At 40.5% G+C, this 26,359-nt stretch overlaps 1 protein-coding gene across 3 annotated transcripts in view; it reads left to right on the top strand.

Annotated features, from left to right (window-relative positions):
- Cntn4 (contactin 4) overlaps positions 1 to 26,359 on the top strand; it is an 860,889-nt gene that overhangs the window by 147,563 nt on the left and 686,967 nt on the right. The gene's annotated exons all lie outside the window — the stretch shown is intronic.

Here is a 26,359-nt window from a genome sequence, read left to right as displayed (position 1 = left end):
TTAGGCTTGGAGATGTTTGCTTGACATATGTTAAGTACCCCTATCTGCTCCAGAGACTTTGTGAGGCATTAAATAAAGCGCAAATGTGCTTCTAAACCTGGATCATGGAACAACTATTTGAATGCACCGTCAATATTTTACTGTGTCGCTGTTCTGTAAAATGACAATAGTGTTACCCAGGTCTGTTTTATGGCCAGGGAGGGAGAGAGTACCCTTTCTTTTAACTTCATGCTTTGTCTTGAGTGAGCAAACCTATGTGTTTATTACGGATCAGGATTCAGCCTAGAAAGATACTGTTGAATATATAGTATTTCCATGGGACTTGGAATGAGAGTCTGATAAATTACACAGGGGACACATTTTTAGTCCAGAGAGGTCACATCTCAGTTACTGCCACTAAATGGCTAAGTTCCTTGGGCATAGGAATTGGACTCTCATTATGGAACCTAACAGAATTTGGGAAATTCAGGCTGTTGGGTGACAGTGTCAGTCTCTGCGAGTGGCTCTCTTGTGTGAATACAGTTCATCTTGTTAACGTGGTCTGTGTATCTATCAATGCACGAAAGTTAGAAAAGAACAATTCTTGGAAAATGCTGTCCTTGATGACATGTTCCGCCACCGCCTAGTTCTCTTTATCACCCACATGCATGCAAACAACGATTGTCTAAAGTACAATGCGTAGGATACAAAAAAACCACAATCTTTGGTATGTTTTACCCCTCAACCCTTTTTCAGTGCTAAGTGGCCTTGGTAGTAGAGCAGATGAGGTGGTTACTTAACCTGTGATTTACAGGTCTCTCCAACTGACCCACAAGGTAGCTGGACTCCTTAATTCCCCTGTGACGGGCATTGGCATGTGTGCAGTGTCCACACTGCATCGAGAAATAAATCCAGACCGAATTCTCAGCATCAACGTGTCTCCCCCCCACCCCATGCCAGCAAGGTTTTCAAAGGTGTGCCCTTCAAAGGAGAGAGAAAATAAATTGCACATTAAAAGAAGGAACACTCAGAGGGCTTTGTCTAATTAATGGTTAGTCTGGTAGTGATTGCACAAATTGGCTACATTCAGTTTCATCAGGGATGTGTCTGGTGTGTGGGCGGCAAGCTCACCGGTGAGTTCATCTATATTCTTGAAGTAAGAGGAGTGCTCCCGGATGGATTTCCAAAGTTTGACAATTCCACGGTCTGCATTTCAGCATCTCTATAAAAGGGCTCTTTGAGTCCACGCTGGGTGCTGGGTACTGATGAGCTCACCAGAGTAGGAATGACAGACAGGAAACGAAACAGTTTGAGTTCATCTCTTGGAAGAGCACCAAAGGATCAGTGTGTAGGTGGCCGTAAATATTGAGGATTTTGATGTCACCCCTTGGAAATCAATTACGAGGGGTTGGGGAGATGGGGAATCAAATGAGGTCCTTCAGAGAATTGCCCCTTTCTTCTATGGGGTATTGAAGTTGATTACACATGTCAGTGATATGATAAATTATATTAACGATACATCTGTTTATATTATATATCCTCTCTCATTTTGAAGTACAAAAGAGACCTGAAGGATTGTAATGTCTATTAACCTTATTAATTTTTTTTTAAACATAGCCAGGCATGGTAGCACTTTAACCCCAGGTGCTCAGGAGGCTGAGGCAGGAGGATCCCGAGTTCAATGCCAACCTCAGCCAAAGCAAGGCCCTAAGCAACTCCGTGAGACCCTGTCTCTAAATAAAATACAAAACGGGGCTGGGGAGGTGGCTCAGTGGTTGGGTGCCCTTGAGTTCAATCCCCAGTACACATCCCTCTCCCAAGAAAAAAGATTCCTAGTGAAAACGATAAGTGCTAGCCACAGTTAGCTCAGGTCTCTGGGATATGGCTGATTAATTCCCTTGGTTAGAAATCCCCAACTAGAGATGGGACCCTCTCAGAGTCCTAGTGATTCATCTTGATAATGTATGTCAGGACAGGTGGTGTGGGGTGGGAGGATATGGGGAGTATGGATGAATTAATCCAAATGTCGGACCAGAAAAGCAACTTGAAGTACATTTCTTATTTACTCCATGGTTGGATTGGCATGTACTTCTTAGGGAGATGAAGGCAAGAACACAAGACTTACCTAAACCTTCTGTGTCTACATCATGTGTGTTGCCTGTTTATGGAAGTCAGGATAGTATTTGGTGGTGGAAGTGATTAATTATGAATTTATCAGCTGATGGCTTGCATATCAATGGTGGTGTACCGTCGTTACAGTGGGGTGAGCTCTCCATGTGGACAATTGGGTAAACCAGCATTTTTTTAAATCATGTCTTGTACACCATATGAACAAAGCCCAATATTACGTGAGGAATGCACCATTTATGTGATCTTAGGTCATGTCTATTAGGCGTTATCATATATATGCAACAATTTATTTTTTCTACACCACAGAGATATACTATTGAGAAAAACTCAGTCACTTGAAAGTGTTTCGTAATAACATCATAAACTTTTATTCTCTGCCATTTTCCTATTCTTTCCTCAAAGACTTCTACCCTCTTCTAAACTCGAGTGGTTGTTGACTATATGCAATGAATTCCATAATTATGTATCCTTTCACATATTTTTCCGATTAAAAAATTCATTGTGATCTGAGATATGCTAAATATTAGGTGAGCATGAAACCAGTAATAATTCTGACAAATGAAATTAACAGTTTTCAGAAGTATTCTGTTTTAACTGGGCACGGTGGCACATGCCTGTAATCCCAGTGGCCCAGGAGGCTGAGGCAGGAGGATCGTGAGTTCAAAGGCAGCCTCAGCAACTTGGCAAGACCCTAAGCAATTCAGTGAGACCCTGTCTCTAAGTAAAATACAAAATAGGGCTGGGGATGTAGCTCAGTGGTTGAGTGTCCTGAATTCAATCTCAAGTACCAAAAAAAAAAGTATTGTGTTTTATACCTGTTATATAAACTTTTAGATGTTAAAAATAAAAATCTAGGGGCTGGGGTTGTAGTTCAGTGGTAGAGCAATTGCCTAGCACATGCGAGGTCTTGGGTTGGAGCCTCAGCACCACATAAAAATAAATAAATAAACATTTTGTGTCCAATTACACCTAAAAAAATTAATATTAAAAAAATCTATCAGTATACAGAATATGCACAAATAAACATGTTAAGACCATATGTTTATATCATTTTAATATCTGTTATTATTTTGAATATTGGTTTTATTATCTCTCATCTATTATTTTTGCTTGACCCGTTAGCTTTTAAAGATATTGTCAAGATTAACCAACTGAATGTTAATTATTTAGAAAGCAGGGGTCTTCAGTTTTTAAAATGCCCCCCATTGCAATCTCCTGACCCCTTGGTACCCCAAAGTCTCTTAAGCCTATGATGCACATCCTTGAATTTTTTCTCTTTTCCTGTTAGAGAAAGATTGTAACGGCGTATTGTTGGCAGGCTATCGGGCCAGGTTAAAAAGGAGCCAAAGTGCCCGTTGATTGATGTTTTAAATATTAAGGGAGTGACTTTAAAGCTAAAGCCCTCTGTGAACCGTGGTGGCTCTGTTCAAAGAGCCTTCTCCGGAGCTGAGCAAAGAGTCCCATACAACAGCCTGTTGAAAACCATAGAAAGGAGTGTCCTCTGTTCCTGGCTCTGTCTGCCATCAAACATTCGCCTTTCATCTCCTTGTTTTCTTTCTTTCTTTCTGTTCTCCTCCCCTGGCCAGGGTCCCCAGCTGGGGATTATTGTATACCTTTCGGGGACTTGTGTTGAATATCCCCGTGCATAATTGCACTTTCCCCTCCTGATTCCGTGGAAGCAGAAATTCTCCTTCAAGCTCAACCTTAGGGAGGCTTCTTCGCCTTTCTCCTCCTCCTCCTGGTTTACCCTCCTCTAACTTGGGAAATATTGATCATCCTCCACGGTGTGAGTGAGACGTACCTTGCCCGGCCCCTCTGTGCTCGCCTCCTCCTTGTGCAGAGACGCAGGGAGTTTAGCACAATGCTATTTATTGAATTTATCTGTCGATTCCCCCTTCCTTGCCTGACTGGCTAATTCAGGGGAAACGGCACAATACGAGAAGCACCACCCAGGATAACGGCGTAAGTGGTTTTTGAACAGAAAATTGTAAATCGAAAAGTAGGGACTTGAGAGGGGGAGAACCAGTGCCTTGAGGACTTTCTATCTGAATATGTCCACAGGTGGTGGTTTTGTAAATGGATTACGTAATCGGGTCTGTTGGGGGGGGGCAGTCCTGGGTTGGGGTCTCGGGGGGTAGATCCAGTCCTAGGCCTGGCTGGGCTACCTAATAACATCTCATTAGATATCTAAGAAGGTAACACAGAAAAAATAAGAATGAGCGGCCAGATGGTAACATACACCTAGGAGACATTTGCAACCCAGGAAAAAAAGTGGGATCGAAAAAGAAATGGAAATCAAAATACGCTCGTTTTCTACAGAATACCTCCTAATACTCAAAATCTCGGGAGTAGTTCTCATTTGTGGCTTAGTCCCTGGAGTGGGCTCAGAATAGGCACGCCTGGTCTCCACATCTTAGGAATACCAACATTTCAGGTGGCCGCTGATCAGGTAGGAAAAAAAAAGTGACCTTCACGTTTGTAATCAGAGCTGAAAAAAAAAAAAAAAAAACATCACTGGACTTTGTCCACCAAACTCAGCAACTATTGTTCTACCTGACCCTAGAAACTGCAGATCTCGAAATAGAACAGGTTCAACATAAACGCTCTGGACAAAAGCAGTCGGCTCAGGTGCTGAAGCAGAAATATTGTCCATAACTGTATACCTAGGGAAGCTTCTATTCTGTTCAAAGAACTTTAAAATGTCTTATAGCTTGGTAATTAAGAGAAATGAAATGAAGTCGATGGTTTTTGAATCCCAAGACTTCCATGCCTAACCCTAGAAAAGCTTCCTAATTTCTTTGTACCTTAGTTTTTTTTTTTTTTTTCCTTTGTGAAAACGTGCCTCCAACACTTCATTACATAAGTAAGAACAAAGTCTAGAGTTTGGTAATAGAGTAAGCACTAGATCCACAGTTCCTACTTTGTTATTTATCCTAAAATAAATTCGTCCTTCCTCCTTAGTGGCTCTTATTCCGCGATTATTATTTTAGTTAGGGACGGAAGGAAATGACTCTCCGTTGGATTTGCAGATGGGGCTCGAAAGAACACGCTCATCATGTTCAAAGCCAAATTGAGATCAGGGAATCGAAGGTGCAGCCCTGGCATGTTGAACTTCTATATGAGCAGGGTGCCTAGGCCAAGTAGCTTGCTCCTACTATCCATAAATAAAGAGAAACAGACAGCAGAGAAAAAAACATCCAAATGAAATTATGCATGTAGCCCAGGATTAAGACATGGGGTGACAAGGTAGAACCCCAGACATAACTTTCTGATAAAGAGACAAAACACACAAAAGGGGATCAATTGACTGTTTTCGTTGGAAGCCAGGAGTCAGGAAGGGATTGCATGTTTTCTGCATAATGTAGGATGTAATGCATAACATCCACGTGCTCTCCGGTCAAGAAAACACACGACCATCAGATTGTGAGGAGGCACAGAGGATAGAAGGTCACAATGCACCTTGAAAACTTAGAAGCATGAGACCTTATGCAGAACTGCAGAACTGGTTTCTTCTGAAGGGTGGTGGCTGGAAAAGGCACCATATTTAAAGGGACCCAAGAAACAGAACCAGGTGCCACACTCGGTCCTGTAGTAGACACGTATTTTGTCAAACCAGATGAAAAAGATGTTTTTGAAAGAGTGTCTGATTTTTTTGGGAAATGAGGTTTGCATAGAAAAAAATTAGCAGGATTCTCGTGAAAACATCCTTAGAAATTGCATTGCAGATTTTTTTTTAATGATCTGACAATATTCTTCTTCCTTGTTCCAATTTTCTTGAACTCAGGGATCACCGGGGAGCAATCAGCAGGTGCTTAGGAAGCGTAGGTATAAATCTAGCGCTCTTAACTAAGAGAATATTTCAAGAATCGTTGACCCTGATTGTTCGCAAAGGAATTGTTGTAAAAGCAAGAGTAGAAATCTGAGTTACTCATCCCTTCCCACCCTGTGTTCTTGTTTTCTTATTTCGTTTACACATTTTGGATCCAACGTGCAAAAATCTTCATTGAGCTCTGAGCATACAGAAGAAGACAGGTATTTCAAGGTGAAGTTCACCTGCAGGTGGTCTCATACTAGAAGCCAGATGCCTGTCCACTGGGCTAGAGGGTCTTCAGCTGTGGACCTATTAAATGGATCATCCACAACCTTAGAGAACACCACCTGATAGAAGAGGGGAAAGCAGACTTCAGTATTTCCCAGGGAAAGATCCCAACTCTTTGTTACCAGCTTTCTTTTTTCAGTATTGAGAACTTGTGGATAGAGTTTGCTAGTTAAAGAGCCCCAGCTCCTGAAAAGTGGTTCTAAACAGCTTCAGTGCTTTCAAGACTGGAAGTTCCTGACAGAAGCTGCATCACGGGAAGAATAACACATACGGTTTTTGTTCACATCACCTGGGGAAGGCACGTCACCCTGGCATCAGCCCCCAGCCGAGTCTCAGAGTGACAGAAGCAGCCGTTCAGAAGAGGCTCCTACCTGCTCTGTTAGTGAAAAGTCAAGATTCAGATGGCGTTTTTATCCTCACTCTTGACAGGTCTTGACATCCTGATGGGCAGAAACAGGAAGGCTTGCAAGCTAAGGGCTCACTGTGCCCTAACAAGCAAAGTCAGGCAAGACGTTCCTGGTCACCTGGGAGATTTCCTAGCCTCATTTATTTATTTTTTTAAGCTTTAATCATCACAGTCTTCCTGTAATTGTCAGAGATGCCTTGACCGTCTTCTGATACCTTCTGGTCCATTCTTCGTAGGAAGACATGGTGAGGTCTTGACCACCTTGCTGGACTTCTTTGGCGTCTCAGTCTGCTTCTCTGGGAGGTAGGGATGAAGGTAGAACTTTGAGCTTTCCACACAGTGTACTTGGGAGCATAGTGACTATTCCCCTAACTCCTTCCTACAGCTACTCAGCATCCCAGTCTCCATGGACGACTTACTTAAGATACCCAGAGCGTCTTTGGGGACTAAGCGCTGTCATGCTCTCAAAGTGTATCCTGAGCTTTTTGTCCTGCCCACTGTCTTAATTATTCCTAAAGGAATAAGGCAATTTCAGAGGACTCCAAAGCTGTGTTTCTGGTGATGCCATCGCATACCAAAGGACGTGGCTTACTCTTCCCAGTCCTTGATGCATGTAAATAGCAGGGCTTCAAGAATCTGCTTGGAAAGGTTGGGTTCATTGTCCTGGTGGTTATTAGGTATCTTGTATTTCTTCTCACCTTTTTGTTTCTTTAATGTCACCTGTGTGAGCCACTTCATTTGTCCAGATGAATCTTTTTTCTGCTTCTCTAGCGCCATCTTTGTTTATGGAGTTCAGCGTGGTTAATTGAAGTCAGTGTTGTAATATTTTTGACTAACTCTTTTTTGGCCAACGTCTGACTCTAAAACACAAGATTTCCGTGCATTTCGAATTTTAACAAGCCATCCGCATTTGAAATTCCACATTTCCCCAGTAGTCATTCCCTTTTTTCCCTCCTTGCTCCATTTCTAAAATGGCTGTGGGAGATTTCGTTATTTTCCTATACATTTCCAGTTCATGTGTATTCTGATGCTGATAATGTGGATGCTTTATTGTCTAGCAGAGCACTGATAGAAATTTTATTTTATAGTTCATTTTCTCGTGAACGGCTGTTCTACACAGTTTTCAGGTGATTGGCCTGAATTTTATGAGGCTAGTTAAAGGCAGCAAACATTTTTATCAATGATGACAAACACTTAACGAGGTGTTTTTCGCTGATTGGTGGTAGCTCTATTTTTTCTCTGAAGTGTTTTCCTAAAAATAAGAACACAGAAAATAACCGCTATATTACACAGTCTGTAGTCTTTCAGGTTCTCTGGTATTGTGCCCAGCCAATCTGTGTCCTAACACGTCCTCCTTTATATTCTGCAGTATCTGTTGCTCTTTAAGGGCTTCATGCTATCATTTTTACCCATGTTTTATGAATGATTTGGACACCGTCGGCTGCCTGAAAGTCAACCAGTGATCTAAGAAAACCGAGCAAGATGAGCACACAGGATAAATATCAAGGAGTGAGAGAGTGGGTCCTGTGGTAGCTCCGTTCCTAGTTTACCGAGTGATCTCCATCCTGCTTCCAAAGTGGTTGTACTAATTTATAAGCAAAAGTTGGCTCTTCAAATGTAGGTCCTAGAATATTCTGAGATAGCTTCAAGCAGGGGTTGCTGTTCAACAGAATGGTAAATGTGTGTTTTGCCCAGAACCTGTGCACAAAGGTTGACAGTAGCATTCCCCTTGATGGCCACAACTCGAATGATCATCCACTGATGCATGGATCAACAAAACGTGGTGTATCCACACCACAAGGAAAGTTATCCAGTCGTTAAAAGGAATGAAATTCTGCCACATACTACAACATGGGTGGACCTTGAAGATATCATACTTGGTGAGAGAAGCCAGGCACAATGGACCCCAGGGCGTTCGCCTTTATCTATATAAAATGTCCAGAGTACGAACAGGCATAGAAGCAAAGTGAATTTGGGGCTGCCAGATCCTAACGCAGAGGGAAATGGAGAATCATTGTTCAATGGATGGGGGTCTCTTTTGGCCACGACGGGAATGTTCTAATGTGGTGATACTTGAACGACTTTGCGAATCTACTTAAAAACACACAAAAATGCCGACCTTACCTAGACATCAGGGAGATGAAAATCAAAATTCTATTGAGTTTGTGTCTCACTCTAGTTAGGAGGGCAATCATCCAAAATAAAAATAATATTAGAAAATGTTGGTAACACTTGAAGATGGTCTACTTGGTGAATTTTATATGGTGCCAACTTTATGCAACAAAAAAATTTAAAAAAGAAATCATGTTAGGAAATAGAGGGTTTAAGATCAAAATCAAAAGAAGTTCTTGGCAATTCTTTTTGACACCAAGAAGAGCATCCAAAGTCTCAGTTTCGGGAAGATGGGCATCCATGTTTATGGATGAGTGATTTTATAAATAATTCCGGGAATCTGTTTGGAAAAGGAACATGTAACACAATTCTGGATCATCCTCATTGAGTAGATGTTCCAATTTCCAGGACTGAATCTCCTCTCCCTCCAAATACAAGCTGGTCATTAGTCATGGTGCAGTGGAATCATGTTCTCCTAAAGGTGCCCCCAGAACACATTTGTACCGTGGGAATCAGGATACAGAAGAGACAGTAATGGATGATGTGTAGCTGAATTAAAAATAAGGAAGGATTTCATGAGAGGTTCCATCTGAACTTCTTAAAGGAGAAGCAACATGAGTGGGAAGAGCTTTTACTTTACCTCCACCCTCTTCTATCCAGAAAGGTTCGTCAGTTCTCCCGTGAGCCCAGTGGTCTGCCTGCTATGATTGAAAAGACCTTACGATGCTTATTTCTTGGCTCAGTTTACAAGATTCCGTTTTTTCCTTCCCCTTCTGCATTCCTTTTCAAGGGAGCACATTAGAAACTGCCTGGTTTTTTTTTTTCTTTTTTAAATCTACAAAAGCTAAGAAAAACATATTCCCCTTTATAAATGTTTCATCAGTTCTCCGGAGGCCGGTGTGCTCTTTGCTCTTCTTTCTTGGCCTTGAAAATCTGCTTCTTGCTCACCTGGTTCATCTCTTGCTATTTGCCCAAGGAGATGGAGAACAAAAATAGCTAAACGTCGAAGGGTGTGCTGATCTTTTGCAAAAGGAAAGCAGAGAGGCAAATAGAGGAGGTGCTTCAAGAGGGGAAAAGAAGGATGATACCCAAAAGCTGGGAGTCCTGAACCTCAGAGATGATGCCGTCGTTAGGAACAGGACACAGAATTTTAAAAAATAAAGACATAAAGTAAAAATCATGCTGCGAAAGCACAGACCCAGTTAGATGATCTGCAAATAGGGTTTGCTTTTCCTCTGTACCATACCCATCAAGACTGAGCCTGCTGTCCCCCTTCCAGGTGGATTGACACTTTTGGGGGTATTTTGTATCCTAATAGCTCTTAGAACCTTCTGGAAGGCCATGATGTTTTCAGAAGTCAGTTAACTGGTTTTCATGAATCAAGGGTACACAAACCTCCTCCGGATTGCTTCAAAGGAAACAAATGAATCTATAGGTGTCATTTCTTCTATGTTTTCATTAGTGCTTTAGAGTTGAACCTAATACTGGGGTTCATTGTGGAGGAGTCGTAGGTGCATGGAATATAATTGGCTCCACTCAGTCCCCAGTACTACTTCTTCTCCTACCCTCCTTCCTGACTGTATTTCCCTTTTTTCGTCTCTACTGCTCTTTTTTCCTTCTGTTTATTGACTGCTTTTTACATGGGTGCTTTATAGATGTGACTAAAGGTGAAATAGCATCATTTGGTCAAGTTCATGGCACTTTTCCTCCATTTACGCCCCTCCCCCCTCCTCCTCTATTCCCTTCCTTTACTCTAATGAACTCTCTTCTATCTTAATGGGACCCCCTGCCTGTGTTTTTCCTTTAAAAAAACAAAACGGTTTTATCTAGTTTTTTGCCAACAAGAGACAACATTCGACCCTTGACTTTCTGGGTCTGGCTTATCTCACTTAGCAGGATGCTCTCCAGTCCCATCCATGGACCAGCAAATGCCCTCATCTTCTTGATGGCTGTGTAGAGCTCCATTGTGTCTATAGATCACAGCTTCTTTATCCATTCTTTGTTGGTGGGCAACCAAACCGATCCCCTGACTGGGCTATTGTGAACTGGGCTGCTGTGAACATGGATGTGCCTTTATCATTATCTTATGCCGATTTTGGTTCTTTAGGATAAATATCAAGGAGTGAGAGAGAGGGTCCTGTGGTAGCTCCATTCCTAGTTTACTGAGTAATCTCCATGCTGTTTCCAAAGTGGTTGTACTAATTTATAAGCAAAAATTGTTTAACAAATCCTTACCAACATTTCCTATTATTATCTGTATATTTGATGATTGCCCTCCTAACTAGAGTGAGATGCAAATTCAATGGAATTTTGATTTTCCTCTCCCTGATGGCTAGGAAAGTTCAGCATTATTTTTTCCATATATTTGTTGGTCATTTGTATTTTTTTTCTTTTAGAAGAGTCTAATTCTTTTGCCCATTTATTAATTGGGTTATTTGTTGTTTTTTTTCGTGTTAACTTTTTTGAGTTTTTATATATTCAGGGCATTACTCTCTGTTGCAGAAGTAGCCAGCAAACATCCTCTCCCCTTCTGTCTGTGGATTCTCTCTTCTTGTTTCCTTTACTCTGAAACTTTTTAATTTGATAAAATTGATACTTGACAAAGGTACCCAAAAAAATCTTAGAAAACAGATAAGCTTTTAAACAAATGTTACTAGAAGGAAGAATCTAGATCCCTGCCTTTTTCCTTGCACAATAATGAACTCAAGGTGGATCAAAGACTTAGAATCTAGACCAGCATCTTGGCAACTGCTAGAAGAAAATATAAGGTCAGCTCCAACATATTGGCAAAGGCACTGACTTCCTCAGGCAGAGTCCTGAAGTGTAAGAAATAAAACCAAGAATCAATAAGTGGGGTGACATCCAATCATAAGGTATCACTTAAAAAAATTTGCAATCAAGAGTTAAGACAGGGGTCTGTAGTAGAATCTTATTACAATGTTATGCTCTGGAGGAATCTATTTACTTAGTTGTTGAAATGGAACTCCTGCAGTGGAGCTAAGAATTAAAAGAGTCTAGCATCGTCTTGGAGGATGTTCATTTTTAAATTAAATTATTTCCAAAAGTAGAGGAAGTGCCCAGTAAGTTATGAATACACAAAGAGGTATAAAAAATAATATTGAAACACATGTAATGATATGCACAATATTCCTGATGTGGAAACACAAATGCATGCTATAGGAGATGATTAAATTAAAGCCATTCAATTTGTACCACTGGCAACTTGAAAAAAAAAATACACAAATGCTTCACTAACTGTCCCTATAGGGCAGGATGTAAGAGGATAGCCAGATGATCTAACATGAGATGCTGGCAATAAGAGGAAACATAAATCAGCACAAGTGAGGCACCAAGCCACCCAGTGAGACCCTGTCTCTAAATAAAATACAAAATAGGGCTGGGGATGTGGCTCAGTGGTCGAGTGCCCCTGAGTTCAATCCCCAGTACCTACCCTCCAAAAAAAAAAAAAAAGAAGAGAAGAAACATAAAGAATAAAGATACAAAATTAAAAGCGCTCAGTATACACAGAAATCATTTTCTTGCAACCAAGATGCAATATGGTACAAAGAAGTGCTGGGAACTATTAATAGACACACCATGATTGGCATTTGTAGTTGTTACATTAAGACCAAAGATAAAAGACTGCAGCTTGAATAGCAAATGCATACTTAAAAGCTCATGATCAAGAATCTCTTAATCTGCAAAAAAAAAAAAAAAGAAAAAGAAAAAAGGAAAAAAAAATTGAATAGGATTTAATTTGATGAATGGGTTGTTAACCAAAATAGTTTATCTGGTTCAATGACTGTCGGTAAATCTGTTTAATGACATTGCAGTTGTATATTATCCCATCACGCCGTAATTCCACTAATAACACGTATTGAATTTTTTGTGTGTGTGTGAAATGGAAACATATAACATTACACTGGGGTATTGACGTTTCACACAGGGACCTTCTCCTTTCTTCCCCTGGGCTCCATCTCCCACACCTCTGTGTGAAAACTCAGTAACACAGCCAGTCACGGTGGCCTGTCTGCCTGTTGTCCCAGCCCTTGGGAGGCTGAAGGGAAATTTCTTAAGCACAGAAATTGGAGGCTTGACTTGGCTACAGAGCCATACCCTGGATGCCAAAAGAAAAGCAATAATCAAGTAGAGGTGACCAAGTGTGAGGTCTTCCTCAAATGCAAACATGGATTTTTATAAAATTTGTTCTCTTTGGATGTACATGACAGTAGAGTGTATTTTGACCTATCATGCGTACATGGAGTATAACTTGTTCTAACTCTTTTTTATTGTTTTGTTTGTTTCTTGTTGTTTTATTTTACCACTGAGCTACATCTTTATCCATTCATCTGTTGAAGGGCATCTAGGTTGGCTCCATAGTTTAGCTACTGTGAATTGTGCTGCTATAAACATTGATGTGGCTGTGACGCTGTAGTGTGCTGATTTTAAGTCTTTGGGGTATAAACCAAGGAGGGGAATAACTGGGTCAAATAGGGGTTCTGTTCCAAGTTTTCTGAGGAATCATTTTTATGTGTGTGTGTGTGTGTGTGTGTGTGGTGCCAGGATTGAACCCGGGGCGTTGGGCAGGTGAGCAAGCCCGCCACCAACTGAGCTATATCCCCAGCCAAGGAATCTCCAATTTGCTTTTCACAGTGGTAGCACCAATTTCCAGTCCCATCAGTAATGCATGGGTGAAACTTTCCCCCCACATCTTCAACAACATTTATGGTTGCTTGTGTTCTTGATGATGGCCATTCTGACTGCAGTGAGATGGAATCTCACTGTAGTTTTAATTTGCATTTCTCTGATTGCTAGAGATGTGGAACATTTTTTCATATATTTGTTGACAGATCATATTTTTCCTTCTGATAAGTCTCTATTCAGTTCTTTTGTTCATTTATTGATTGGGTGACATGGGGCTTTTTTTTTTTTGGTGTTAAGTTTCTTGGGTATGTTGGTGCATGCCTGTAATCCCACCAACATGAAGGCTGAGGCAGGAGGTTCACCAACTGGAGGCCAGCCTCAGCAATTTAGCCAGACCCTGTCTCAAAATTTTAAAATGAATGAAAAAGGCTCATGTAGCTCAGTGAGAGAGCCCCCCGCCTGGGTTCAGACCCCACTGTGGCCAATAGGTAGGTAGGTAAGTGGTAGGTGAATAGATAGGTAGGTAGGTAGGTGGTAGGTGGGTAGATAGGTAAAAGCTTTGTTTTTCCTTGTACTTTTTCCCCCAAAAAAGTCCCTGTTCACTTTATGAAACAAGAAAAACTTAGATAAGCAAGTTGTTTTCTATAATTTCCTAAGAATCTATAGAATTATAGATTATCTACAAGAGGTAATCTCCAGTGCCATTTTGATGTTATCCAATCAGATATGTTTTTTCCTTTGCTTAAATAAGCAAATAAATAGATTATTATGTACTTTTCAAAACTTTCGATGGGCTATAGTTCACACTTAGTTTTGTAATATGGATATCTTCCATGTTAGGAGTTCTCTGTTATTTTAATTACCAAATGTTATCTCATCTGTAGATGTACATGATCTGTTTAACTACTCTTTTTTGGTTGTTTGTTTGTTTTGGTAGCAGGGATTACACACAGGAAATACACACTTAACCACTGAAGCCACATCCCTTATCCTTCCTATTTCTAACTTTTATTTTGAGACAGGATCTCACTAAGTTGCTTAAGGTCCAGCTAAACTGCTGAGGCTGGCCTTGAACTTGCCATCTTCCTGCCTCAGCCTCCTGAGCCACTGGGACTACAGGTATGCACCACGATGTCCAACCCTCATCTCTCTTTCTCGAGAATGAGTTCCTGAAGCAGAATTGCTGTATCAATGAAGGGTTGAGCCAGGTGTGGTGGCGCGTGACTGTGAACTCAGTGGCTCAGGAGGCTGAGGCAGGAGGACTGGAAGTTCAGAGCCAGCCTCAGCAATTTAAAGAGGCCCTAAGCAACTTCACGAGAACTTGTCTCTAAATAAAATATAAAAAGGGGCTGTGGATGTGGCTCAGTGGTTAAGAGGCCCTGGGTTTAATCTCTTGTGCCAAAAAACAAAGTGTTGATTTGGATGCTTTTAATGTATTAATAAAAATTTCCTTAAATAATGTTGGTACTAATTGACAGGTTGGTCTTCACTGAATTCATTACATTAGTTACATCTTTGCTGCTTGGGGTTGGCATTTGTTTATTTACCATTTTATATGCAAAAAAAGGTATTCTACTAGGAAGTTTGGCTTTTAAAAGTTAATGCCACATCTGTCTGCCTGCCTACATCTCTCGCTCTCTCCCTCCCTCTCTCTTTCTCTCTCTCTCTCTCTCTACACACACACACACACACACACACATGCACACACACAAAGCTTTTTAAAATACTGTACACTTACATTTTGAGGATGTGGGTAGACTGTACACCAGTTTCCTTATTGATTAGAAAGATAATAGATTTCTTTTCTTCATTTGTATTGTAATTAAATCAAAATATGGTGACACCTAGAAAGAAAATATTATGATTCCATCCCAAATGATTCTAATTACCTTAAAAATAGTTACTGGTGGCCTGGTACAGTGGTACACACCTGTAATCCCAGTATCTCTGGAGGCTGAGGCAGGAAGATGACAAGTTTGAGTCCAGCCTCAGCACTATAGTAAGACTATTGGCAATCTAGGGAGACCCTATCTCAAAAAAAGCTCCCAAAAACACACACAAAAAAGGCTGGGGATGTAGCTCAGTGGTAAAATAAAACAACAAGAAACAAACAAAACAATAAAAATATTAAGGTTTATGATGCAATTAAAAAGGAGAAATATAGCATTTGTATTCTCTATAACTAACTTAAAATAGGTGATATCTCAAGTAGATAAGTCCTATAGTCAAAATACCCTACTAAGTAATGTAAGCATGAGATGTGTTACAGATGTCTTGGTAATAAAATCATTTATGTCTATAAGGGAGCATATTATTCCTAGAAATTGGTGTGAGCTGAGACACTATGGAATTGCTGGGTGCGTTGACACATGCCTGTAATCCCAGTGGCTCGGGAGGCTGAAGCAAGAGGATCGCAAGTTCAAGGCTGGCCTCAGAAACTTAGCGAGGCTCTAAGTAACTTACCAAGTCCCTGTCTCTACATAAAACATAATAGAGGGCTGGAGATGTGGCTCAGTGCTTAAGCACCCCTGGATTCAATCCCTGGTACCCCCCAAACAAACAAACAAAAATAATAAAAACTATGGAACTCTCTAAGGATACGGTGCAATGAAATTTAGTTTTCTCCGTGTGCCATCTTTAAAAGGGACACAGATGAACTAGAGAATTCTTATGTAGAGACAGGGTCTCACTGAGTTGCTGAGCACCTCGCTTTTGCTGAGGCTGGCTTTGAACTCGCAATCCTCCTGCCTCAGCCTCCTGAGCTGCTGGGATGATGGACATGCTTCCCCCCACGACCAGCTGAAAATACACTGTTTTTTGATTAGCACATTTGTAAACCCAAAGCTCTCCTGTGTGTGACATTTCCACCGACTTCGTGAACTTTAGTAAACTCCTTCCACTCATGCAGCCATGCCTGGATCCTAAAACAAGATGAAAACGTTAATAAAAAAAAAATCACTTATTTTAAAATCATTGAGAATCAAGGTCCATTCTGATTAGGGCTCATTTTAAAAAGAACCGTGGGAGCCCGAGGCATCTCCGACACTCGTGGCTATTTTGACAGGAACAGAGAGATCTTGTAAGGCAGAGAGCAAATGGACAGCCGAGGTAGAAAATAAATCAGAGTCGATGTTGGTAGAAATAAAGTGGAGTGGATTTGAAAGGAAACCAAGTGAGGGAACAAATTGCTCTGTGGGCAGATTAAAGAAGCCGGATCAGATTGGGACCCGCTGAGGTCTGCAACCGAGTTTCCCTCTGGAATGAAGTGAGCAGAGCCCTTCTAAAGTATAAAACAGAAAATAAACCACAAGTGCCTATGTTATCCCAGCGGTGGAAGGGATCTCAGAGAAACAGGACTCTGGACATCAGACAGACAGACAGCAACTCATTTTATTGGCCGTGGGGAGCTAGAAAATATGGGAGAAATTCATAAATAAGAGAGAATGAGGTGCTTGTGAATGTTAATTCAATCATGCAGGGAAGACTCTGGCAGAACTGGAAATTCTAAGGACTGAAGCTCACCCAAGACTGTTTGTATAAGCAGTAAAGAGAGAGAGAGTGAGATTCAAGGTACCAAGAAATATCTTAGGAGTGGAAATTTTGCAAATAGATCAATAAAATAGTTTCATCCCAATGCATGCTTCTCAGCTTCAGATTTCTGAGAAGCGTCTGCGTTATATAAACTCATGAGGAGCTTTATTACCATAAAGTGGTATATTTTGACTCCCAAGTGGTCTTCATTTATAAATTTATGAATTTATATAATAAGATATTTAAGAAATATTTACAGTATAGATCACATGGGACATTTTTAGGTATTGATCTTATGGAGATGCAAAAAGTGAAGGGTCAGCGGACCTTTACCCTGAGCTCACCAACCTCCGATTTGACACGTGCATCGTCAAGGGACCCAGGACATCTGTTCTTTTGGTTTGGTTTGATTTGGTTTAGTGTGTTGCCATCTGACCTCTGATCATAAGCACTAGTGGATCAGAGAAGTGAAACTGACCAAAGAGGGTCAAGGGTGGCAGTGGAGCAGGACTTAACACGTATCCTGTCAGAAGTGATCTCTCAAGACAGGTGGAAACTAGTACAGGTCAGAGGGACTGCAGGGGACAGGAGGGAGAGGCAGGAGTCCCAGCAGGGTCCTGTGTGCCCTGGAGAACCCCATCGAGTTAAGAGTTCCCTTTGCACTCCCTGACAATCACACACCATTTTTTCTTTTGTACCAGGAATTGAACTCAAGGGGCACTGGACCACTGAGCCACCTCCCCAACCCTATTTTGTATTTTATTGAGAGACAGGGTCTCACTGAGTTGCTTAGCACCTCAACGTTGCTGAGGCTGGTTTTGAACTCGCGATCCTCCTGCCTCCGCCTCCTAAGTCGCTGGGATTATTCATTTGTATTCTTGATGATCCCCGTTTGGGCCTGGGGGGAGAGATGAAATCTCAGTGGCATTTTGATTTGCATTTCTCTGATTGCCAGCAAAGCACAACCTTTTTTTTTTTCAATGTATTTGTTTCTTCTTTTGAGTATCATGGTGTGCTATGATTTGAATTCCATTGCTCCAAATCATGTTTTGTGGAATTGGTGTTGGATCATGCTCATCTTTCCATAAATGCCTGCAGAATGCATACTTATTTTATATATTTAATCTTATTTATTTAGAGACAGGGCTTCACTGGGTTTATATATTGAGTGTTAATAACTTCCAGGGTTGCCATTTGGGGCGAAAAGCACAGCTTGCTTTGGTGTAAGAAAATTTTTACATGATAGGAGGGAGAAAAACTATCTGATGAGACTTAAGAAAGACAAGGAATCAGTGGTACAGTGAAGAGAATGAGAAGATTCACGAAGAATGAATTTGTAGGTGTTGAACTAGAGCCGAGATGGTGGAAGAGGTAGCGGTGAGCAGATTTCAACCTTCAACTGTCTCAAAGGCGTGTGCCTTATGCTAAGGCAACAGGAAGCCATTGAAGGGTTTGCAGAGTGTGAGATGATTCTGTGTCAGCAGCCAGGGTCTCCAGATGCTGCCAGAGAGGAGCCTAAGAATTTTTATGACAATACAAATCTGATGAGAAGAAAATGCTCAATTTCCTTTGATTGGAAACACCAGGTCCAAGCTTTGAAGCATTTATTGTTGAAAGGACCAAACTTTCCTACGAAAACCCTCAAGAAATTAATGGAATACTGTTTTAGGACTTGGAACTGACTAATAAGTAAGCCTTACTTTTTTAAATTAAATTTCTCTTTTGCATTTAGTTACAGTTATTAAAAAGAATGGCGCTATGGCTGGGCCCATTGGTACATGCCTGTAATTCCTGCTACTCTGGAGGCTGAGGCAGGAGGATCACGGGTTAGAGGCAATTTGGAGTGACTCAACAAAACCTTGTCTCAAAATAAAAATGGAAGAAAAGGCAGAGGATGTATCTCAGTGGAAGAGCATCTACCAAGCATGCAGAAGCTCTTGGATTTGATCCCCTGTTAAAAAAAAATTTAAAAAAGGAACTATTTATGTGTTTTCTTTAACCTCACCACTTCACCATAACTATATGTTGAAAAAACTACCTCCCTAGTTATTGAGGTGTCTCAACCTGATTGTGCTATTGTGATGATTTTTACTCATTAGTGTTCCTGTGCTTGGATTTGAATATTTTTTTAATGTATCCTGATAGTGAACTATGTTAGAATTTTTTCAATGGCAGGAGTATATTTGAATAGCACATCTGTCTTCCCCAGTACTAAGTAGAACATATAGTCATGCTACAAACTGCTCCTTAAACCACATCTTACTGGGTTGGAGTAGGGTTGGGGTCAGAGTTTTCACACTGCTTAAAACTGTATCTACAAAACTGCAGTTGCATTTTAAAATAAAGAGAAAAATTTGGCAAACAGGTATCCTAGCAGGGTAACCCTAATTATAATAGATCCCAATAAATTTCTCCTTTGAATATTTGAAATAAAAACAGGTGCACTAAGAAGATTCAAAATGAATTTTTAATTATGTTCAGATTGTTGAATGGCTGCTCAGCTTTTTTAAAAAAAATTTTTTGTTATAGTTGTTTTCAGTTTGGTTGTTTTGGTTTTTTCATACTGTGGAGTGATTCCAGAGGTGCTCAACCACTGGGCCACTCCCCAGCCCTATTTTGTATTTTATTTAGAGACAGGGTCTCACTGAGCTGTTTAGTGCCTCACTGTTGCTGAGGCTGGCTTTGAACTCTCGATCCTCCTGCCTCAGCGTCCTGAGCCGCTGGGATGACAGGCGTGGGCCACCGTGCCTGGCTTCTGTTTTGTGTTTGTTGTTATATCCACATTCACCGGAAAACAACAGCTACTACAAAATTGTGAAATATTCATAGACATCTTTATGATTATTCAGGTGTCCCTAGAATTCTTCTGGGCATAGAGGGATCTAATCTGTGTCCTCTACTTAGTACTAGGGACATAGACATGCTATTCAAATACAGTTTGTTTCAAACTGTAATGTTCTCAATGGTGTTTTTTGAAAGAGGGTAAAAATGGATTGCCTTGCGTCATTCACTGTTGACACCAGTGCCTCATGAGTGCCTGCTCCCTGTGGCATTCACAATGAGTGGCCCTTGGGTTGTCACCTCCATAGTGTGTATTCCTTGCTGCATACCTGTGGGTGGCAGGCTACTTTGTCTTGTTTTCTTTCCTAGCTGTTACGGAGGTGCAGCCGTGTTAAATAGGCACATGGGTGGACTCAAGTCATTCTGCACCCCTTCCCAGTAGGACCTCCCCACGCCACCCCAGAAAATCACTCTTCTGAATTCTTACCCTTATAATATATATTTTTTCATGTTCTGGAATTTTGCATCAATAGAAAAATATAGTATACATACTTTTTAAAATTTTAGTTGTAGATAGACCTTTATTTCACTCATTTATTTATATGTGGTGCTGAGGATCGAACCCAGTGCCTCACACATGCTAGGCAAGCACTCTACCACTGAGCCACCACCCCAGCCCTAATATTACATTTTGATGAGTGAGTGAGAAACATTTAGGGACAGTGCCAGATATAATGGTACTAACTCAATGGCTTCACCATTATTATAAAAAAAAGCAATATATTATTATTTAGTTATGGGGACTGTAATTACAGAGAGACAGAGTAGCAATTATTACTTGATTCATATCCTGGCTTTACCACTTCTCAGCTGTGTGACTTCAGGCAAGTTACTTGGTTTCTCTGTGTCTTGGTTTCCTCATCTGTTCAGCAAGAAAAAAAAATGTCATGCTGTTTCATAAGGTCATTGTCATAGTAAATGGGCCAATAGATTTCTTGGCACATGGTAAATCAATACACATGTTTAGACTGTTACTATTTGGGGCAGTGGTAATATTCTTCCATGTCTTTATTAAGATTCAAGTTCTTTAATGTAAGGAGAAGTAGTTTGTTTGAATATTTGCGTTATAATACTTTGATAGAAATTTATTTTTTTGTTTTGTTTTTTATTGATTTTTTTTAAATCCACCACAGTGGAATGCATTACAATTCTTATTACACGTATAGAGCACCATTTTTCATATCATTTTATATAAAGTATGTTCACACCAATTCATGCCTTTAAACGTGTACTTGGTTTTTGCATTACAATTCTTATTACACACATATACCACAATTTTTTTCATATCTCTGTTTGTATATAAAGTACGTTGACACCCGATTTTATCCAAGGACCTCGTTTACCTAAATACACTTTAAAAGGATAGACAGCCAGGCACGGTGGTGCACTCCTAGAATCCCAGCAGCTTGGGGGACTGGGACGAGGAGGAGCCCAAGTTCAAGGTCAGTCTCAGGGATTTAGTAAGGCTCTAAGCCACTTTGTAAGATCCTGCCTCAAAATAAAATAAAATAAAATAAAATAAAGGTGGGAGGATATTGCTCAGTAGCAAAGTGCCCCTGGGTTCAACCTCAGTACCACCAAAAAAAGAAAAAAAAATGTAGGTGGCACTGTCAGCCTTGAATTTGTATCAGTTGTCTGTTTTCATGCCACAGAGTATAAAATTCAGGATCCTAAAACAAAAAAACCTCTTCCTTAGCTAACAATTCGGGAGTTGGCAGTTTGCTGGGACGCAGCTGATGCTGGGTTAGGCTCTTCCGGTGGGTTGACTTGTTGCTGTTAGAGGTGGTCTCCAAGATGTCCTTCTCTTAACTTGGTCTCTAACTGGTCTCCTCCAGTTACGGTAGGAAGAAGCCAGCTCTTGAAGCCTCATCTCAGATCTAGCACAGCCTTTCTTCTGCCTTGTTACCCAAAGCAAGGGAGAAGGCCAACCCAGGTTCTAGGACCCGAAGAAGGACAGCACCCAGGGCTCTGTGGACCTGCTCAGCCCCAGGGCACAGGGTGGGGAAGGAGAGTGTGTCTTCCACTGCAGGGAACGGGAATGGGTTCCTTGCAGAAAACCACCTTCCACCACTTAGGAGCAGGCTGTCTCTATTTAAGGGCATTAAAATTTGTCAGAAAAAGAGAGATGTCGAGACTTTCACTTACCATCATTTAAAAGTGATGAATATTTGAAGACTCTCAAGCAGAGACCACACTTAAATGGTGATGCTTGGGAAAACATGATCTGGCCCCAGATGCCTAGATTATTGCTAGCTTCCAGGACAGAGTGTGGTCCAATAGAAAAGGCAGCTGAGATATTACAGGACAAAGGGCAGAAGAAAAGTGAACCGGTCCCTAGATTACTGCACCTGACAGGACGTTACCACCCTTTACTGAAACAGAGAAACCTAATTCCAGTGCACTAGAAAATTGCATTTTAGAGAAAAATTGGTCTTTCAGCTTTTCTCAAAAAAAAAAAAATCTTCAGTTTAGGACTCTAAAAGTTCTGTGAGTTTATTCTAAGTCATTTCACTTCTGTTTTCTTCCAAATAGAGCAGAGAGTTCAATGGAAGAAGTTTGGAAAAAATGGTGAGATTCTGAAACTTTTCTTCGGGCCTTTGATTGTAGGTATTATTTTAATTTGGAATGCAATGGAGATCTGCAAATCTTGACTATCTTGAGATCCTCTAACCAAAAACTCATACCTCAATATAAATTTAGTGTTTAAGAGTCTCTTGAATTGCCAACCAAAATGTCTTTCCGTTGATTTGTGAGTGACATTTTTTTTTCCTGGATTGGTACCTGTACTGTATTACCTGTTGGAAAACCCAGGGTGCTTTGCAGTTCACATCTGAAAAGAGCATCCAACAGATTTAGTTTTATTTTCATTTTTCTATTTCCGTCCGTGGGATAGCACGTCATCTTTTCAAATCCTCCTGTGGCATGTTGCCAAACATCATTAAACATGTGGATGCTTTCACCATTACTTGGATAACTTTGGAAGACAGTGTTGAGACCCTGTCGCTGCTTTATGTATGGCAAGCAGAGTTAGAAACTGGATGCTATCTTCTGATCTCTGCCTGCCCCGATAGACCTTTCTAGAAGTGCACCTGCCTGACAACCTCTGTCTGATTTAACCTTGCCTTCAGTTCCCCTGGCTCCCTTGAACTTTGTAAAGTGCTGTGTACCTTTCTTACTTGTTATTTTCTTTTATTTTCTGTCTATCTAGACTAGATTTCAGCTTGCTGGGATCAGGGGTGTTTGACCCCGTTGGTAGATGAACATTTTGCAGCTAGAACCCTGCGAGGCCCAGGGTTGACACTACATAGATACGGGTTGAATCTGAAATTAAGTGGACATATGAATGGAGTCAACGGATGCTTACAGGAGAATGTAATTAAGAACAAATCACCTTCAACTACACATCTCGCTTGATGTTTAAAAACAGTTGTAAAGGTATGATGTTAACTTGGTCGGGGCTTGGTGTCATCTTGTCAATCAAATTAAAATCCAGTCTTAACATTTGTCTTGAAATTTAACTGGCTTATTTTAAACGTGCTTTTCTCCTCCTAGTTATAATTAGTGGATCAGAATTAATACCTGTATGTTAATTTTTAAGCGCAAAATATATATTGATCAGCTTAACTAATTATCTTATCAACCCTGCATTTTCAGACCATACATAACATTCGGTGTATATCAAAATACCCTGGCAATAAATGGAAATCTAAAATTTTTTCTCCCTTCACCCACTACTCTCTCTTACTTTTTCTATCTCATGGTCCATTTCACTTTCCTTTTCTCTCATAAAAATTAATAAAGTCCGGGCACATTAGCACACACCTGTCCTCTCAGCAACTCAGGAGGCTGAGGCAGGAGGATTGCAAGTTTGAGGCCAGCTTCAGTGACTTAGAGAGGCTCTAAGCACCTTAGTGAGACCGTGTCTCAAAATAAAATATAAAAAGGGCTGGGGATGGGGCTCAGTGGTAGAGCGCCCCTGAGTTCAATCCCTGGGATCAAAAAATATTAATAAAGGATGAGTTTCAAATTCTTTGACATTTATATTAAAAATTTAATACCATTTCTACGGGGTGGGGGAGAGATCATACGACTAAATTTGGAACAACATATTTGTGTAGAAAATGCATATTTGATAGGTTTTTGCTTAATGACTATCGTAGCCACAGGCGATTGTTCACTTTGAAGCTGGACAGTACAATTAGCCATCTTATTTACGACTCCCCTTCTCTTTCCATTTAACCCAGAAATGGAATCAGAACATATTGAGCCAGTGAGCACCTTGCCCATTTGGGGGGCTTTCAATCAGACTTGTTTGCCTTGCTGGGAGGTAGGAACTGAGGACATGATGGTTTTCAAAATATCCGTGATTATTTCTTTAATCTGGATTTGCACTAAGCCAACCTTGCTATGTCCTTGACCCTTCTTTGAATCCACTGAACATGGAACTCTCTAAATGCACCAAAATTCTGTGACATTAAATGTGAACTGTGTGATAGTCACAGTGAGGTCTCAGATGCGCAGAGATATATTTTTAGTTTCCGTTACCGAATAGAATAAAAAAAAACACTCTGCGAGCAAACACTAATTACTCCTGTGATGGGAAGGAAAACAGAAATCCATATCAATTTAGATTATTATGGTCCACCCTGTGTCTGTTCATGAATAATCCGTTCTGGCTCTTTATTAAGCTATAAATACATTTTAATAAATCTGGTTGACATTTAGGTATTTTATTAAACACCATCAATGCCAGAGAAAATTGAATTAAGAAAGCTCGTAATATGCTTTACTAGTAGTAAAAATTTTTAAAAAAAGTGGCTGTAAATGGTTTTTCTGTATAACAAGAATATATCTGTTCCCAGACCAAAGAATAATGTTCATTATTATTATGTGTTTTTTTTTTAAGGCCAGAGGACCTGACCTTTTTATTTATTTTATTTTACTTTGCTGAGAGCTGGTGTTTAACAGCTTCATCTGATGTTTTATTTCTTTTGATTGGTAAGAAATTTAATTATCCACCTTGGGCGGAAGTCACTGAGAACCTAGCAAAGTCCTCTTAAGTGAGGTCTCGGCTGCAGAGACTGAGATACACAGGTTGACACAGCACCCCTGTCGGGTTGAGTCTGGCGTCCACTAGGGACATCTGCATTTGTTGGATGTGCACCTTAAGTCCCCAAACTTGTCACTCAGACCCACCTTGCCAGACTTTGGAAAGCATGGGTAAATACCTCTGAACCATATGATGAATGCATTTTTAAATGAACTCCTGGTTTCTACAGCTTAGCAATCTCCTTGACAGCAATCATCAAGGACATCAATCCGTACAGTCTGAAACGGACGAGAGGGGGTATAATTGGTGCCACCAATTTATTAGTCATAAATGACGTGGGTGCGCCTTCCCTCTAAATTGGAACCAGGTTCATGCCTACTTCTGTTTCTTCTGGACAGAGATTTTATCGAGCCGTTAGGTAAGAAAGGGGGCGCTCTTCATGTTGACTTCATAAACCTTTGAATTGTTTGGATCCGCGTTGGATATTACAATTTGAAAATAAATGAGGGTTGTGAGAAAATCTGCCGTTTGAGCTGATTCACGTACTTGAAAACCACAGTGGCACTTATTTTAGGAACCCTGTTGCACTCTCTCAGATGAATTCCCCTGTCTGGATATTTGCAAGATCCTTAGCCGTAGCTTCTATTTTAACCGAGGGTTTGTTCACCTCCATCATTTTCTCAAAGTGCATGAGAAACAAAGAGCCCACTATTTTTGGTCCACTCAAAATGCAGAGGTAAGGTTTTGGTCTCTGTCCCATGAGGAGGAACATGCAGTGATTTGATGTCTCATCCAAAAATATATTAATCCTTCCAAAGTTTCATCTATGCCAGATAAGCCGTGTCCCATCACCTGCAAAAATTTTTTTTGCAAAGAAATTAAATTATGCCAACCTTGGCTAAGTAATATTCAAACTCCCAACAGATATAGATTATATATTCATAGGTGAGATGCACCGTGGTCTTCAATCCTTATGTCTTTGATTCAGCTACTCAAAAGACTGGTATCAAGAAAGGACCATTGGAACAAATGATCTGTTCGTCATTTGATTGTATGTGTTCATCATTACATTGTATTTGACATTTGGGAGCCCATCAGCAAAGTAGGAAATTTCTCTTTCAAAGTATTTAGAACTTCAGATTCATATGGCTCTTCATTTCGTCCTTCTCACCAAATTAAATTCTTTGCTGAATGTCTGATGCAATTATCCTGCACCACACCTATAATGCCCAATTTTCTGTTACCCATGTCTCTGCGTATGTTTAGAAAAGTTAAATTAATTGCACGTTATGAATACACACTGCCCAATCTCCGTTGGATTATCCATCTACACTGTTTATGTTCCGCAAAACGTTTTCATAGCCAGATTCTGCGAGGGCTCTCCTGAGTTTTATATGATCTTTGACATTGATTAGGATAAAGGATGAGCAAAGGGAGAGAAGGGAATGTCCCATCACTTAACGAACAAGACACTTAACATCTTCTCGCTTGAGTTCACAGCATAATTTAGATGAAACACTGTTGGACTTGGTAATTAGGAAAATAATAAAGGCAAAGTGGTGTCTTG

The sequence above is a fragment of the Marmota monax genome, unplaced genomic scaffold (assembly GCF_021218885.2).
Source record: "Marmota monax isolate L192 unplaced genomic scaffold, Marmota_monax_Labrador192_F-V1.1 WCK01_AAM20220418_F8-fsc00028, whole genome shotgun sequence".
Taxonomy (NCBI): Eukaryota; Metazoa; Chordata; class Mammalia; order Rodentia; family Sciuridae; genus Marmota; species Marmota monax.
The sequence above is the reverse complement of the archived record's forward strand: the minus strand, read 5'-3'. Positions and strand labels throughout refer to the sequence as shown.